Genomic DNA, 16,033 nt, shown 5'->3' on the forward strand with positions numbered 1-16,033 from the left:
AGCTAAATGGTGTGCAAACATCATTTAAATTTTAATGACGTGATTGCTCAAACTAATTTTCAAATGTTGAGGGGAAAAGCAATCACGTAAGTCAGTGGTTTCCAATCTTCTCTGTTTTACTCTTTGTTAAACAGTTTCAAAAATTGCACTCCTATTTATTTGTTTGTTGAAGTTTAACATTTCTTTTCAGCATAAAGCCTATACGAGATGTGGGCCTACATTTGAAGTTGAAATGGAGTCCACTATAATGGGTTCAATGCTCTCCCTCCAGGAATCGAACCCATGACCATATGCACCAAAGGCATATGAGCTAGAACAGTGGAGAGAGAGGTAAAACATTTGTGTTAATCAATTACAAGCGGTGTTCAACAATTATTGTTCCTGATATAGAAGAGGTTCAACAAAATATTGTGCTTGTAATTTGTTGTACTTTAAAGTTCTAGAAGTATGTGTGCCAAAGTATAGGGTAAAGTTATTGATGCTGGTTGTAGTCTCTGTGTTTTGCAGATAGCAAGTGCGTCCGGATTGTGAAATTGGTAGAAACAGAAGGGCTTGCCGTGATCAATATTATGAACTGCTACAATGAAAGACCTAACTCCGACGGAGATACACTCCAAATCCCCACGTCCTGCTCCCAGTGACTTCCATTTGTTTCTCAAGTTGAAACAACAGCATATCTTAGGGAAGAAGTTTGAAAATGATATGGCTCTTATCTGCTGTCGCACAATGACTTGCTAACTAACGGCCATCTTTCTTCTGTGGATGTAACGCTCTAGAACACAGATAAATAGAGTGCATTTCTGTAATAGATGGCTTTATGGAAAAGTAAATTTCCTCCTATATCAGAAACAATATGTTATAACCCCCTGTGCATTTATTTTTTAATATCTCCCTCTCCAGAACAGCTCTGTTTTTTTAAACGTTTAGCAAGGTTTGTTTATGAAGCTGTCTATACTGTAATAGTTGAGGAGAATGACACTAATGAAAATTGTTTCCATTTTGATTGCATCAAGCTCTTCATTCGTAATTAAAACTTTTCTAATTCTAATGATTATACACTGTTTACTTTCGAAAAAGATTATAGTGTCTTATCTGTCATTACTAGTTATTCTTTGCGCAGTCTTACACGATCTGATAGGTACTTCCGGCATAGATTCTTGCTTTCTATGACTGTGATTGTCGCAATAGGCTGTTTTAGATGCTGATTGAGTTTCCTAGGCATTTTTACCGCATTTACTCCACGGTCCTTGGTGACAATCCCACACAATGCTTGGCAGTCCCTGTGAGTGAAACTTCTTTTCCGTCTTCTATGTTGTTTTGATCCAACATGATCTGGGATAATGTTCCCTGCAACAAATTTATCAGACAGGCTACACTAGATGCACTTGTGCCAACAAACGGTACATCAACAATTAAGACCTTTTGAAACATAGAGAGATCTTCTATTTTGCATTACTACCGTTTGCACTTCAACATATACCTCTAATCTATCCTGCCTGATGTACTAGAAACTATCAACTAAGGTGTCACTAGCAACGACAAGGCGTTGAACAAGCATCCTCTATATTATCACCTCACATACATCGCGTTGTGAACTGCAAATATTTCTATTATGTTCATGACTATGAATATATAAGAATAAAGGGAGGACTAGGTGTCCACATCCATCAAATGTTTAGGCGGAGGAAGACTTCAAGAACAGCTGTCTTGTAAAATTATTTTTCATTCCTACAAAGCAATCAGTACTTTTGCTTGGCTATACGAACTATTATGTCTTTTAACAGACAAATGTTTTTTTTTTTTTTAAATTTTTAATTTAACATCTTTCAACACAGAGACCCAATAAGGCTAAATCTACCAAACTATATAAATCCCTACCGAGAATTAGACACGGATCCTCAGCACCGACAACGAAAACACTAGTAGATTTGGCAAATAAAGGACCCTTTGGCACTTACGATGTTATTCACAAATAGCAATTTTTAATCTGTATAATTTTTCTTAAACTTTCTTTGCTTCACTCAGTTAGGCTATCAAGTTTCGGTTTTTGGTCGAGTGAGAAAAAGTGATATTACGAAATGGGGCAGAGCTGAACTTTCACTTCCGCAACATATTCTGGCCTTGCCATATGTCATACCAAACGAACTTTGTCATACAGCAATCAGATGGGAGCTTTGACGTCTTTTGAAGATTTCCAGTTTTGTCAGGAATTGAACAAACTAAAACAAAAGAAATAATAAACTTCAAAATTAATGCTGTTGAGTTGTGCACAATTTACAAATTGAAAAATTAACCTTAAATTATAGAGAGCAAACGAGTCAATGCATGTGGATGTTATGATTTGTTGAAAAAAAAAAAAAAAAAAAAACAGATTAGAAAATGAGACTAAAGTAGATAAGACATGGAAAAGAAAAAAAACACGATATCCAAATACGTTTGCAGCCTCATTCTCAGAAGATAACAAGAAACAAGTGGGTGAAATAGTCAGCGATGCCAACTAAAAAATATGTGAGCAATTTTCTTCATAAATTTTCAGTGTACTTTACATTCTTTTTCTACCAAATGAAGAAATGTGAAGTAAAGATAAGATATCAATTTTACCTTTAGAAATTATTGCTGCCCTAGTAGCAATAGTACTAATAATATTTTTTTCCTCTTCTATTCTAAAATAAGAATTAACATGACAAACAAGAACCTGGCACGTAGGGTGTTAATGAACTCGGTGTCATACATTTAGGAGGTGATTCCTTATATTAACAGAAAGGAAAAGATGAATGAACATGGGTCAAAAATCGTTTCGTTTCAGAGTTATTAACCGCCGAAAATGCCTAACATAACTCTTTGAAAAGCTCTGGCTTGAAAATTATTGGTACTTTCGCAAGAGGTTCAAGAAATTACACAAAAACTAGTAGGCCTATGCACTCTATCTAATATTGAGCCTTTCGGAAGTCCAAATTGAGAATAGATTTATTTTGATATGGAAACAACATTCTGAAAACATTTTGTTCGATGTCTTTCTGCCAGTTTACCCGCAACAACATAATCCCGTTGCTGTAGATTCTTTGTGGTTACTGGTCAAAAAACTGTGACACGAGATTTCCACTAGCCTCTTTTCTTTATGTAACTAAACACCATTCTGGGAGTTCTGCGGAGATCGAAACAAATGATAATCTGATTATGCCATCTCCAGGCTACACAGTAGATGCATTAAAACCTCCCATCCAAGTTCTTTCAATGTCTGACTGATCATTAAAGATGTACTCGGTCTGACGTTGTTGGCATGGTATACGATATCTTTCCTATTGACTAGTTCTAGTTGTTTCTTTAAAACTATTAGGTTCACTTGAGTAGATGTATCTGCATCCATAGTCCATTTTTGACCTTGAAAGTACTTACACTTTTTGGTACTCTATGTACATACTGTCGTTGAAGTAATGAATATTGTAATTACTCTAAGTACTCTCATTGAAGTAATAAATGTTTTAATTGAACTTGAATTATTACCGGTACTTTAGGTACAATTACTGACATGTAATTATGCTGTACCGGACTGTAGTCTCATTACTTCAGTGGTGCCTGTCTGCGTACGTAATAACGACCTACATATTTTTTGTCCACTTTTTTAATATGCGTTCCTTTGTAGAACATGTTAAAGTGACAGGATGAATTATTATTATTATTTTGATAAAGGTTTAAATATGAAATTGAACGAAACGGTCGGCTATGTTTGTATTCCATGTTGATTAATTATTTTTTGTGTATTTTGTAACATTTTGAATGTTTAAACGGAGCTCGCCCATCTTTGCATTTGGTCTTTATAAAGTGATAAGTAAATGCATTTGTAATGAGGGTGTGAGATAGAATGAATCGGCAGACTTTGTAGTGCTTTGAATTATAGTGACAAATTTAAATAAAACAACGTTATTTACTGAAAATAAATTGTTTTGGGTTTAAATGAGAAAATAATGTTAATTTAGTTTTGGGTGTAGTGGACATTTTAATATAAAGGAAATAATTAATAATGTAAAGAATTCACGCATGGTTCTTGAAGTGTATAATTAATGTCAACCGTTTGATTTTGTAAGACTTTTTGAATAAATTATGAAACGGAAACGGAACCCTTTTAAAGATTAATTGCGTGGCTAAACAACAGGTAAACTGGAACGTGACCAGAATTCGGAGGGACAAAGAAGAGGAACACAGCGGGACAGAGATCTTCGAGAGGCATCCAAAATATTCTGAAGGTCATCTGAGGTAATATAAATACGAAAACATTTGCATGATTCACAATGCGATAAAAGACTTCGGCATCGCGTAACGTTGAGAAAGTACTTCGAAAGAAGAAACAAAATTGACGCTTGAAGAGAAAATCATTGGTAAGTATTAACTGTGTACATAATATTTTCCTTTTCTTGTTTTATACTTGTTCACATTTTCTTTTCATATGGGGGAAGTGACATTGTAAATGAAATACATGTGAAACACAGTACTTTTTTCTTGAATGTATTAGGAAGATTATAGGGGACGGATGTGTTTATCTCTTACCGGGAATTGAACTTGAATTTTACGACATCGAAAACCATATTATTCGGTGTACTTATATGTAATTATAAATTAACTAAGGTGTAGTGTAATGTAATATGGAGGCTACAGGGAATCAAGATTGTTCATTGCACTTGGATTCGATCCAAGATTTTCTTACGTGGCAAACCGTACGCTAAATATTTTGCTCAATGGAGTTTTTACTTATATGGCACTAAAATTGAATACAACCTGTGACGTTGCCGGGAATCGAATTATGATCTTCCGCGCCGAAAGCCAAATACAATAAACAATTAGCAAGTAATTTTGGATTGTTTGGACCTCTCCGTTAGGACGAGGCGTAGTTATTATTTTACATATTAAAAGAATAGTTGCGTAGACACACCAACGGACACATTTTATAATAAATAGGCGATTATTTTCTTGCTCATAGGACCATAGCATATCTTCAAAATATAAGAAGTTAGTGTTACATGAAAAGATCATTAAATGATGTGTGAAACTGATTATTTGTGTAATATAGTATTAATTTTTATTATTTTTGTGTGTGGTATTAACATTTACAGTAGGGGAAAGGAACTGGGTAGCCTACACCTGCTTTGAATTTTGCTTGTTTTTATCTTTAGTAATATTGAACTGAACATAAGTTTGAATTTCGGTGACGAATAATATTTTATATTTGTTAGCATATGTCAGTGGTTTCCAACCTTTTTCATTTTGAGGCGCACCTGGAAAAAAAGTTAACTTTGTGAAATGCACGAGCTGAATAAAGCTTGGTATGTGATACTTTTGTAATCATTTTATGAGAAAATTTAGATTTTTCTTATTGTCCCTTGAAGGTACAAATAATCGTATTTGATTTGAAGTTTAGCGTCCCTTTTTAGCACCATAGTTATGTGGGACATGGACCTACTGATTAACGTTGAATCAGAATCCTTGAGCTTCAGCAGGGAATTCAATCCCCACGCCAAAGGCGCGTACGCTAACCACTTAGCTACAAAGAAGATTTATTCGTGTTTGAAACCGTTACGTGAACTAAAATACGGTATATAGTTAATTTCTTTTGGTAAGCTTCGTGTTTTATATTATGTATTTACCTCGTGATTTACCTTGGCATAAATAATAGATACGAGTTTTGTGTTGTAAATGGGAGGAGAGTATTTGAAAATGTTATTTTGCTCAAAGTCGCGTCTCAGTTTCATTAATTGAATGCCGGACAATCGCCTTTTGTAGGTATAGAGCATATGGTTTTTTCACTTTAACGCCTTAGAGTTACACTTCCTGGCTATGAAAGATGGGAAACTAGTTTAAAAAGTAAAACGATTACTATGGTTTATATGAAAGAAGCACTGTGAATCAAACTTGGACCTACGTGTACGAAAAGCGCCCATGCTAGCCATTAAATTATCGGAATATATTAGACAGTATGGAGAACAAGAATTCGTAGTAAGAATGTAATTTTACGTGCGTATGTGACATACAGGCTGGGACGTTTTTTATACTAACATTATCAGTGATATTATTTTGTTTTGCTAGTATTATATATCTAGGTTTTTGGGTAAAGTAGACGGGTGAAAGCGAATACTTATAAGTAATTTATGAAGGGAAGAAATAATAGTGGTAGAGGGAAACAGACATAATGTTTCTTCGGATGAAAGGAAGACATTTCGTATGAGACATAACCATACTATTTTATTGAGGCATTAGGTCAGATTTTTTAGATCAAGAACTTTTAGATGGGGATAATGTAAAAGTAATTAGAACATGGTATGGTATTAGTTAACGAAGAATCCTCTTCATTGAAATTCTGTGTATGAAATTAGTACACAGTACTAATACTGCGTACTGCAGTGGCTAAAATGAACCGAGAATAATAAGTTGTCTAATATTAATCACGTTGATTGCATGGTTTAAAGACACATTTTAAATATAGAAAACATATTTGTTTCTCGCCGAGGGACTTTGTATGAGAAGTGACTAGTAAGACGAGATATATATATATATGTAATAACAGGTAGTGTACGTCAGGGACAACTTGTAGTTATCTAAACAAGGTAGGTAGCGACACTTGTTGTTACGGAATATAAGAGATAAACGTTTATTCGGCAGCGCAGGTAACGGCATCTAATAGTGTGATTAATGTACTTATTATTAGAATTAACCTTATATACTGATTATAGTATTTAAGTTTATGACAAGATTTACTAGCTTTGAAATTCTGTAGGCCCACAAACTTCCTGTACACTAGCGCCATGTTTGCCGTCAGATACGAGGCAGTTCAGATAATAACAACTATTGGCTTAACCGACTTATTAGGAATTACCGTGACTGAGTTACTGAGACGCCTTGCTGTTACAATAAGGATAGTAGTTTTAATTCGGTAACAATATCTACTGTATAAAAACAAGCAAATGAGAAGTAGCTTGTTTTAAGATAGCAATGGATAAAGCATACTCTTTAACTGGCTTACACACCGTCTGCATGATGTGACTAGATCTATTAAGAGTTAGGATGGGTTGCATTTTAGATATAACGAAAGCTTTACGCAGTATACTTGACATTTATGCTACGTAAAAATAAGTATTTTTAAATAATGTTTCATAAGTTTTTTTGTAAGTTTGTGATTTCTGTGACAAAAAAAATTGCATTAGGAAGTGTGCTGCAATCTATTTTGTATTTATATAATTATTACTATAATTATATTTGCTATGCTTCAAACAAAATCGAGACTTAGCCCTAATAAATGACTGCTTAATATTTTTAACAAAACATATTGCATTCAAATTGTTTTGTTTGAAATATAATTGTGTTCTTATATTTGATATTAAGGAATTTCCGGCTGTACTATGATCGTAAGACTTCTAAGAAGGAAGTGAAGAATAGCAAGCGAAACGAAAATAGCCCCAACTGTGTGTAAATCAGCAATTCACAACTTTTAATGCAAGTTGGTTACTAGTATGTAACTGACAGATTGTTAGAATCTTGCAGATGCTCGCTTGCTGCTAACTTAGAGATCAGAAAACTTTTTAAAGTTCCGCAAGTCTAGTGCAAGTGAAGCGCAAACTTATGCTATGTAGGATGTGACATACTCTGCAATGAAGCAGAAACGGAACTGGTGGGTCACATACCTAGAACAGATAGAAGATGGACGAGAAATAACATACATTGGATTTTCTAGAGATAAGAAGCGATGTACATAGAAGACAATCGAATGCAAAATGTATAGATATAACCTGCCGTTTAGCAGAAACTGTACAAATGGAAAAGATCAGCTGATGGAAACATGTAGAAGAAAATGATGGAGACCTTCGTTCAGGAGATGATTGATATCATTTGAATACATATGAAAGTTACACTTTTATATTTAAGCTGAACGTTACAATTTTTTTTACAGCGATAGGAAAATGATCTAGCAGTTGGCAACACTGAAAAAACGTTAGAAGCACAGACTGTGGATGATTTAAATTATTTATTTTTACGTCCTAATAGTTTTTAGTCTCACATACATTAATTGTATTTTCGTTTCTTTATTATATACATGAACATGCAAAGCATTTTGTTTATACGGTTAGTTTTAATTATTTGATATTGTAGTGATTGGTATATTATTTCAATTACTAGAAGATAGTTGAAAAGTTTTGTGTAGCTAGACGACTATGGAAACCTTAGCGTATTGTGATATGAGCATGTTTTAAGTTACAGAAGAAGGGTGAAACAATCATGATGAAATTTGTAGAAGGAGAATGTGTAAGGAAATAAGAGATTCGTGAATTTAGAGAGACAATTGAAATCATATTTAGTTATTAAACTAAAATGTTTGATAAAGATTTTTAAAATTTTCTATAATTTTATCTGACATATCCAGTTAAAATGCGCATGTTATTCACAAGTAATGTAGTTAGACACGTATTTGAAGACATTTAGTGGTACTTTGATACATTTTTAAAGATATGCCTGAATATTATTTTTAACCATATATAATTGTTTTGACTATATAGCTGAAAAGCAATCATACTGATATGTATTTTGACTATATGTTTTGTTTTCCAAGGTCCTAATACGTGATATAAACTATTCAGCATTTTTATGAACTTATTTTGTTCATCCACTACTAAATTACATCCACCAGTTGCACATTTAAATCAGTAAATTTTTAACTTATGAACCAACTAGTTATTAGTGTGAAGAATACGTTACGTCATAATAAATTATAATTGAGCAAATCAATTATTTCTAAGTCTTTAGCAGTGGAGGTTCAGATGTTAACTATCTCAATTGTTCAAAATTGGATTCCAATTGTAAGTACACTTGTTATGATTACTTTTGATATTTTAGTTTCATATTTAAGTATAAAGTTTGTTTGTTTATTATCTATATAAGTAAATGTTTGTATTCATACTATTTAAAAGTTCCTATAATACATTTTCAATGAAAGGAAAATTTTCTGCATTTTAGTTTATCCGAAGAAACAATATGTAGTGTATTCCCCTGCAAGAGAAATGTTTTTGAAATTCAGTTTAACAGAAAAAGTTGGTAACAAAATATGTTCATAAAAATTTTTTAGTGCAAAAGTTAATGTATATTGTAACCAAAACATTTCTACATTTTAGTTTCTCAGAAGTTAGAAAAAATGTAGTGTCAATTTTCTGCAAGAAAATTTTCTGGAATTTAGTTTAACAACAAAAATAAAGATTTGTAACGAAATGTTAGTAAAACACTTTTTAGTGCAAAATTTATTTGTATAGTGTTGTAACAAAAAAGTTACCGAAAAGTTTATTTATTTTTAGTTTATCAGAAAAGTTATGAAATATATAGTGTACTTTTCTGCAACAAAAGTTTCTGGAATTTAGTTTTAACAAAATGTTAGTAGCATAATATGTTAATAAAAGTCTTTAGTGCAAAAGTTAATGTTTAATGTTGTAACAATAAACATTCTACATTTTAGTTTTCTAGAAATGTTAGAAATATTATGTAGTGTAATTGTCTGCAAGAAAAGTTTCTGAAATACATTTTAACAAAACAGTTAGTAACATAATGTTAGTAAAAAAAAATTAGTGCAAAATTTTATCTGTATAGTGTTGTAGCAATAAACATTCTGCATTTTAATAGTTTATCCGAAGAAACAATATGTAGCATAAATTTCTCAAGAAAAGTTTCTGAAATACAGTTTAACAGAAAAAAGTTAGTAACAAAATATGTTAATAAAAATTTTTAGTGCAAAAAGTTAATGTTAACGTTGTAACAATAAACATTCTGCATTCTAGTTTATCAGATTCGTTAGAATCAGTATGTGGTGTAATTGTCTGCAAGAAAAGTTTCTGAAATACATTTTAACAAAAAGTTTGTAACAAAATATGTTACTAAAATTTTTAGTGCAAAATTTATCTGTATAGTGTTGTAACAATAAACATTCTGCATTTTAGTTTATCCAAAGAAACAATATGTAGTGTAATTTTCTGCAAGAAAAGTTTTCTGGAACTTCGTTTAACAAAAGAGTTAGTAACATAATGTTAGTAAAACACTTTTAGTGCAAAAGTTAATGTTTAATGTTCTAACAATAAACATTCTGCATTCTAGTTTATCAGTAACGTTAGAAACAATATGTGGTGTAATAGTCTGCAAGAAAAGTTTTCTGGAACTTCGTTTAACAAAACAGTTAGTAACATAATGTTAGTAAAAAAATTTTAGTGCAAAAAGTTAATGTTAACGTTGTAACAATAAACATTCTGCATTCTAGTTTATCAGAATCGTTAGAATCAATATGTGGTGTAATTGTCTCCAAGAAAAGTTTCTGAAATATATTTTAACAAAAAGTTTGTAACAAAATATGTTAGTAAAATTTTTAGTGCAAAATTTATCTGTATAGTGTTGTAACAATAAACATTCTGCATTTTAGTTTATCCGAAGAAACCATATGTAGGGTAATTTTCTGCAAGAAAAAGTTTTCTGGAACTTCGTTTAACAAAACAGTTAGTAACATAATTTTAGTAAAACACTTTAATGCAAAAGTTAATGTTTAATGTTGTAACAATAAGAAATTCTGCATTCTAGTATATAAGACTTATGCCAGAATAAGTGTTTTCGCTTTGCTCTCAAGCCAGAAAAAGAAGAAACTCGTATCCACGAAACTTGTGAAATTTGGCGAGTAGCAACTCGAGAAATTTCACTTCGTGGATACGAGTTTCTTCTTTTTCTGGCTTGAGAGCAAAGCGAAAACACTTATTCTGGCATAAGTCTTATATACTAGAATGCAGAATTTCTTATTGTTACAACATTAAACATTAACTTTTGCATTAAAGTGTTTTACTAAAATTATGTTACTAACTGTTTTGTTAAACGAAGTTCCAGAAAACTTTTTCTTGCAGAAAATTACCCTACATATGGTTTCTTCGGATAAACTAAAATGCAGAATGTTTATTGTTACAACACTATACAGATAAATTTTGCACTAAAAATTTTACTAACATATTTTGTTACAAACTTTTTGTTAAAATATATTTCAGAAACTTTTCTTGGAGACAATTACACCACATATTGATTCTAACGATTCTGATAAACTAGAATGCAGAATGTTTATTGTTACAACGTTAACATTAACTTTTTGCACTAAAATTTTTTTACTAACATTATGTTACTAACTGTTTTGTTAAACGAAGTTCCAGAAAACTTTTCTTGCAGACTATTACACCACATATTGTTTCTAACGTTACTGATAAACTAGAATGCAGAATGTTTATTGTTAGAACATTAAACATTAACTTTTGCACTAAAAGTGTTTTACTAACATTATGTTACTAACTCTTTTGTTAAACGAAGTTCCAGAAAACTTTTCTTGCAGAAAATTACACTACATATTGTTTCTTTGGATAAACTAAAATGCAGAATGTTTATTGTTACAACACTATACAGATAAATTTTGCACTAAAAATTTTAGTAACATATTTTGTTACAAACTTTTTGTTAAAATGTATTTCAGAAACTTTTCTTGCAGACAATTACACCACATACTGATTCTAACGAATCTGATAAACTAGAATGCAGAATGTTTATTGTTACAACGTTAACATTAACTTTTTGCACTAAAAATTTTTATTAACATATTTTGTTACTAACTTTTTTCTGTTAAACTGTATTTCAGAAACTTTTCTTGAGAAATTTATGCTACATATTGTTTCTTCGGATAAACTATTAAAATGCAGAATGTTTATTGCTACAACACTATACAGATAAAATTTTGCACTAATTTTTTTTTACTAACATTATGTTACTAACTGTTTTGTTAAAATGTATTTCAGAAACTTTTCTTGCAGACAATTACACTACATAATATTTCTAACATTTCTAGAAAACTAAAATGTAGAATGTTTATTGTTACAACATTAAACATTAACTTTTGCACTAAAGACTTTTATTAACATATTATGCTACTAACATTTTGTTAAAACTAAATTCCAGAAACTTTTGTTGCAGAAAAGTACACTATATATTTCATAACTTTTCTGATAAACTAAAAATAAATAAACTTTTCGGTAACTTTTTTGTTACAACACTATACAAATAAATTTTGCACTAAAAAGTGTTTTACTAACATTTCGTTACAAATCTTTATTTTTGTTGTTAAACTAAATTCCAGAAAATTTTCTTGCAGAAAATTGACACTACATTTTTTCTAACTTCTGAGAAACTAAAATGTAGAAATGTTTTGGTTACAATATACATTAACTTTTGCACTAAAAAATTTTTATGAACATATTTTGTTACCAACTTTTTCTGTTAAACTGAATTTCAAAAACATTTCTCTTGCAGGGGAATACACTACATATTGTTTCTTCGGATAAACTAAAATGCAGAAAATTTTCCTTTCATTGAAAATGTATTATAGGAACTTTTAAATAGTATGAATACAAACATTTACTTATATAGATAATAAACAAACAAACTTTATACTTAAATATGAAACTAAAATATCAAAAGTAATCATAACAAGTGTACTTACAATTGGAATCCAATTTTGAACAATTGAGATAGTTAACATCTGAACCTCCACTGCTAAAGACTTAGAAATAATTGATTTGCTCAATTATAATTTATTATGACGTAACGTATTCTTCACACTAATAACTAGTTGGTTCATAAGTTAAAAATTTACTGATTTAAATGTGCAACTGGTGGATGTAATTTAGTAGTGGATGAACAAAATAAGTTCATAAAAATGCTGAATAGTTTATATCACGTATTAGGACCTTGGAAAACAAAACATATAGTCAAAATACATATCAGTATGATTGCTTTTCAGCTATATAGTCAAAACAATTATATATGGTTAAAAATAATATTCAGGCATATCTTTAAAAATGTATCAAAGTACCACTAAATGTCTTCAAATACGTGTCTAACTACATTACTTGTGAATAACATGCGCATTTTAACTGGATATGTCAGATAAAATTATAGAAAATTTTAAAAATCTTTATCAAACATTTTAGTTTAATAACTAAATATGATTTCAATTGTCTCTCTAAATTCACGAATCTCTTATTTCCTTACACATTCTCCTTCTACAAATTTCATCATGATTGTTTCACCCTTCTTCTGTAACTTAAAACATGCTCATATCACAATACGCTAAGGTTTCCATAGTCGTCTAGCTACACAAAACTTTTCAACTATCTTCTAGTAATTGAAATAATATACCAATCACTACAATATCAAATAATTAAAACTAACCGTATAAACAAAATGCTTTGCATGTTCATGTATATAATAAAGAAACGAAAATACAATTAATGTATGTGAGACTAAAAACTATTAGGACGTAAAAATAAATAATTTAAATCATCCACAGTCTGTGCTTCTAACGTTTTTTCAGTGTTGCCAACTGCTAGATCATTTTCCTATCGCTGTAAAAAAAATTGTAACGTTCAGCTTAAATATAAAAGTGTAACTTTCATATGTATTCAAATGATATCAATCATCTCCTGAACGAAGGTCTCCATCATTTTCTTCTACATGTTTCCATCAGCTGATCTTTTCCATTTGTACAGTTTCTGCTAAACGGCAGGTTATATCTATACATTTTGCATTCGATTGTCTTCTATGTACATCGCTTCTTATCTCTAGAAAATCCAATGTATGTTATTTCTCGTCCATCTTCTATCTGTTCTAGGTATGTGACCCACCAGTTCCGTTTCTGCTTCATTGCAGAGTATGTCACATCCTACATAGCATAAGTTTGCGCTTCACTTGCACTAGACTTGCGGAACTTTAAAAAGTTTTCTGATCTCTAAGTTAGCAGCAAGCGAGCATCTGCAAGATTCTAACAATCTGTCAGTTACATACTAGTAACCAACTTGCATTAAAAGTTGTGAATTGCTGATTTACACACAGTTGGGGCTATTTTCGTTTCGCTTGCTATTCTTCACTTCCTTCTTAGAAGTCTTACGATCATAGTACAGCCGGAAATTCCTTAATATCAAATATAAGAACACAATTATATTTCAAACAAAACAATTTGAATGCAATATGTTTTGTTAAAAAATATTAAGCAGTCATTTATTAGGGCTAAGTCTCGATTTGTGTTTGAAGCATAGCAAATATAATTATAGTAATAATTATATAAATACAAAATAGATTGCAGCACACTTCCTAATGCAATTTTTTTTGTCACAGAAATCACAAACTTACAAAAAAACTTATGAAACATTATTTAAAAATACTTATTTTTACGTAGCATAAATGTCAAGTATACTGCGTAAAGCTTTCGTTATATCTAAAATGCAACCCATCCTAACTCTTAATAGATCTAGTCACATCATGCAGACGGTGTGTAAGCCAGTTAAAGAGTATGCTTTATCCATTGCTATCTTAAAACAAGCTACTTCTCATTTGCTTGTTTTTATACAGTAGATATTGTTACCGAATTAAAACTACTATCCTTATTGTAACAGCAAGGCGTCTCAGTAACTCAGTCACGGTAATTCCTAATAAGTCGGTTAAGCCAATAGTTGTTATTATCTGAACTGCCTCGTATCTGACGGCAAACATGGCGCTAGTGTACAGGAAGTTTGTGGGCCTACAGAATTTCAAAGCTAGTAAATCTTGTCATAAACTTAAATACTATAATCAGTATATAAGGTTAATTCTAATAATAAGTACATTAATCACACTATTAGATGCCGTTACCTGCGCTGCCGAATAAACGTTTATCTCTTATATTCCGTAACAACAAGTGTCGCTACCTACCTTGTTTAGATAACTACAAGTTGTCCCTGACGTACACTACCTGTTATTACATATATATATATATCTCGTCTTACTAGTCACTTCTCATACAAAGTCCCTCGGCGAGAAACAAATATGTTTTCTATATTTAAAATGTGTCTTTAAACCATGCAATCAACGTGATTAATATTAGACAACTTATTATTCTCGGTTCATTTTAGCCACTGCAGTACGCAGTATTAGTACTGTGTACTAATTTCATACACAGAATTTCAATGAAGAGGATTCTTCGTTAACTAATACCATACCATGTTCTAATTACTTTTACATTATCCCCATCTAAAAGTTCTTGATCTAAAAAATCTGACCTAATGCCTCAATAAAATAGTATGGTTATGTCTCATACGAAATGTCTTCCTTTCATCCGAAGAAACATTATGTCTGTTTCCCTCTACCACTATTATTTCTTCCTTCATAAATTACTTATAAGTATTCGCTTTCACCCGTCTACTTTACCCAAAAACCTAGATATATAATACTAGCAAAACAAAATAATATCACTGATAATGTTAGTATAAAAAACGTCCCAGCCTGTATGTCACATACGCACGTAAAATTACATTCTTACTACGAATTCTTGTTCTCCATACTGTCTAATATATTCCGATAATTTAATGGCTAGCATGGGCGCTTTTCGTACACGTAGGTCCAAGTTTGATTCACAGTGCTTCTTTCATATAAACCATAGGTAATCGTTTTACTTTTTAAACTAGTTTCCCATCTTTCATAGCCAGGAAGTGTAACTCTAAGGCGTTAAAGTGAAAAAACCATATGCTCTATACCTACAAAAGGCGATTGTCCGGCATTCAATTAATGAAACTGAGACGCGACTTTGAGCAAAATAACATTTTCAAATACTCTCCTCCCATTTACAACACAAAACTCGTATCTATTATTTATGCCAAGGTAAATCACGAGGTAAATACATAATATAAAACACGAAGCTTACCAAAAGAAATTAACTATATACCGTATTTTAGTTCACGTAACGGTTTCAAACACGAATAAATCTTCTTTGTAGCTAAGTGGTTAGCGTACGCGCCTTTGGCGTGGGGATTGAATTCCCTGCTGAAGCTCAAGGATTCTGATTCAACGTTAATCAGTAGGTCCATGTCCCACATAACTATGGTGCTAAAAAGGGACGCTAAACTTCAAATCAAATACGATTATTTGTACCTTCAAGGGACAATAAGAAAAATCTAAATTTTCT

The sequence above is a fragment of the Thermobia domestica genome, chromosome 9 (genome assembly GCF_964235325.1).
Source record: "Thermobia domestica chromosome 9, izTheDome1.hap1.1, whole genome shotgun sequence".
In the NCBI taxonomy this organism is placed as follows: Eukaryota; Metazoa; Arthropoda; class Insecta; order Zygentoma; family Lepismatidae; genus Thermobia; species Thermobia domestica.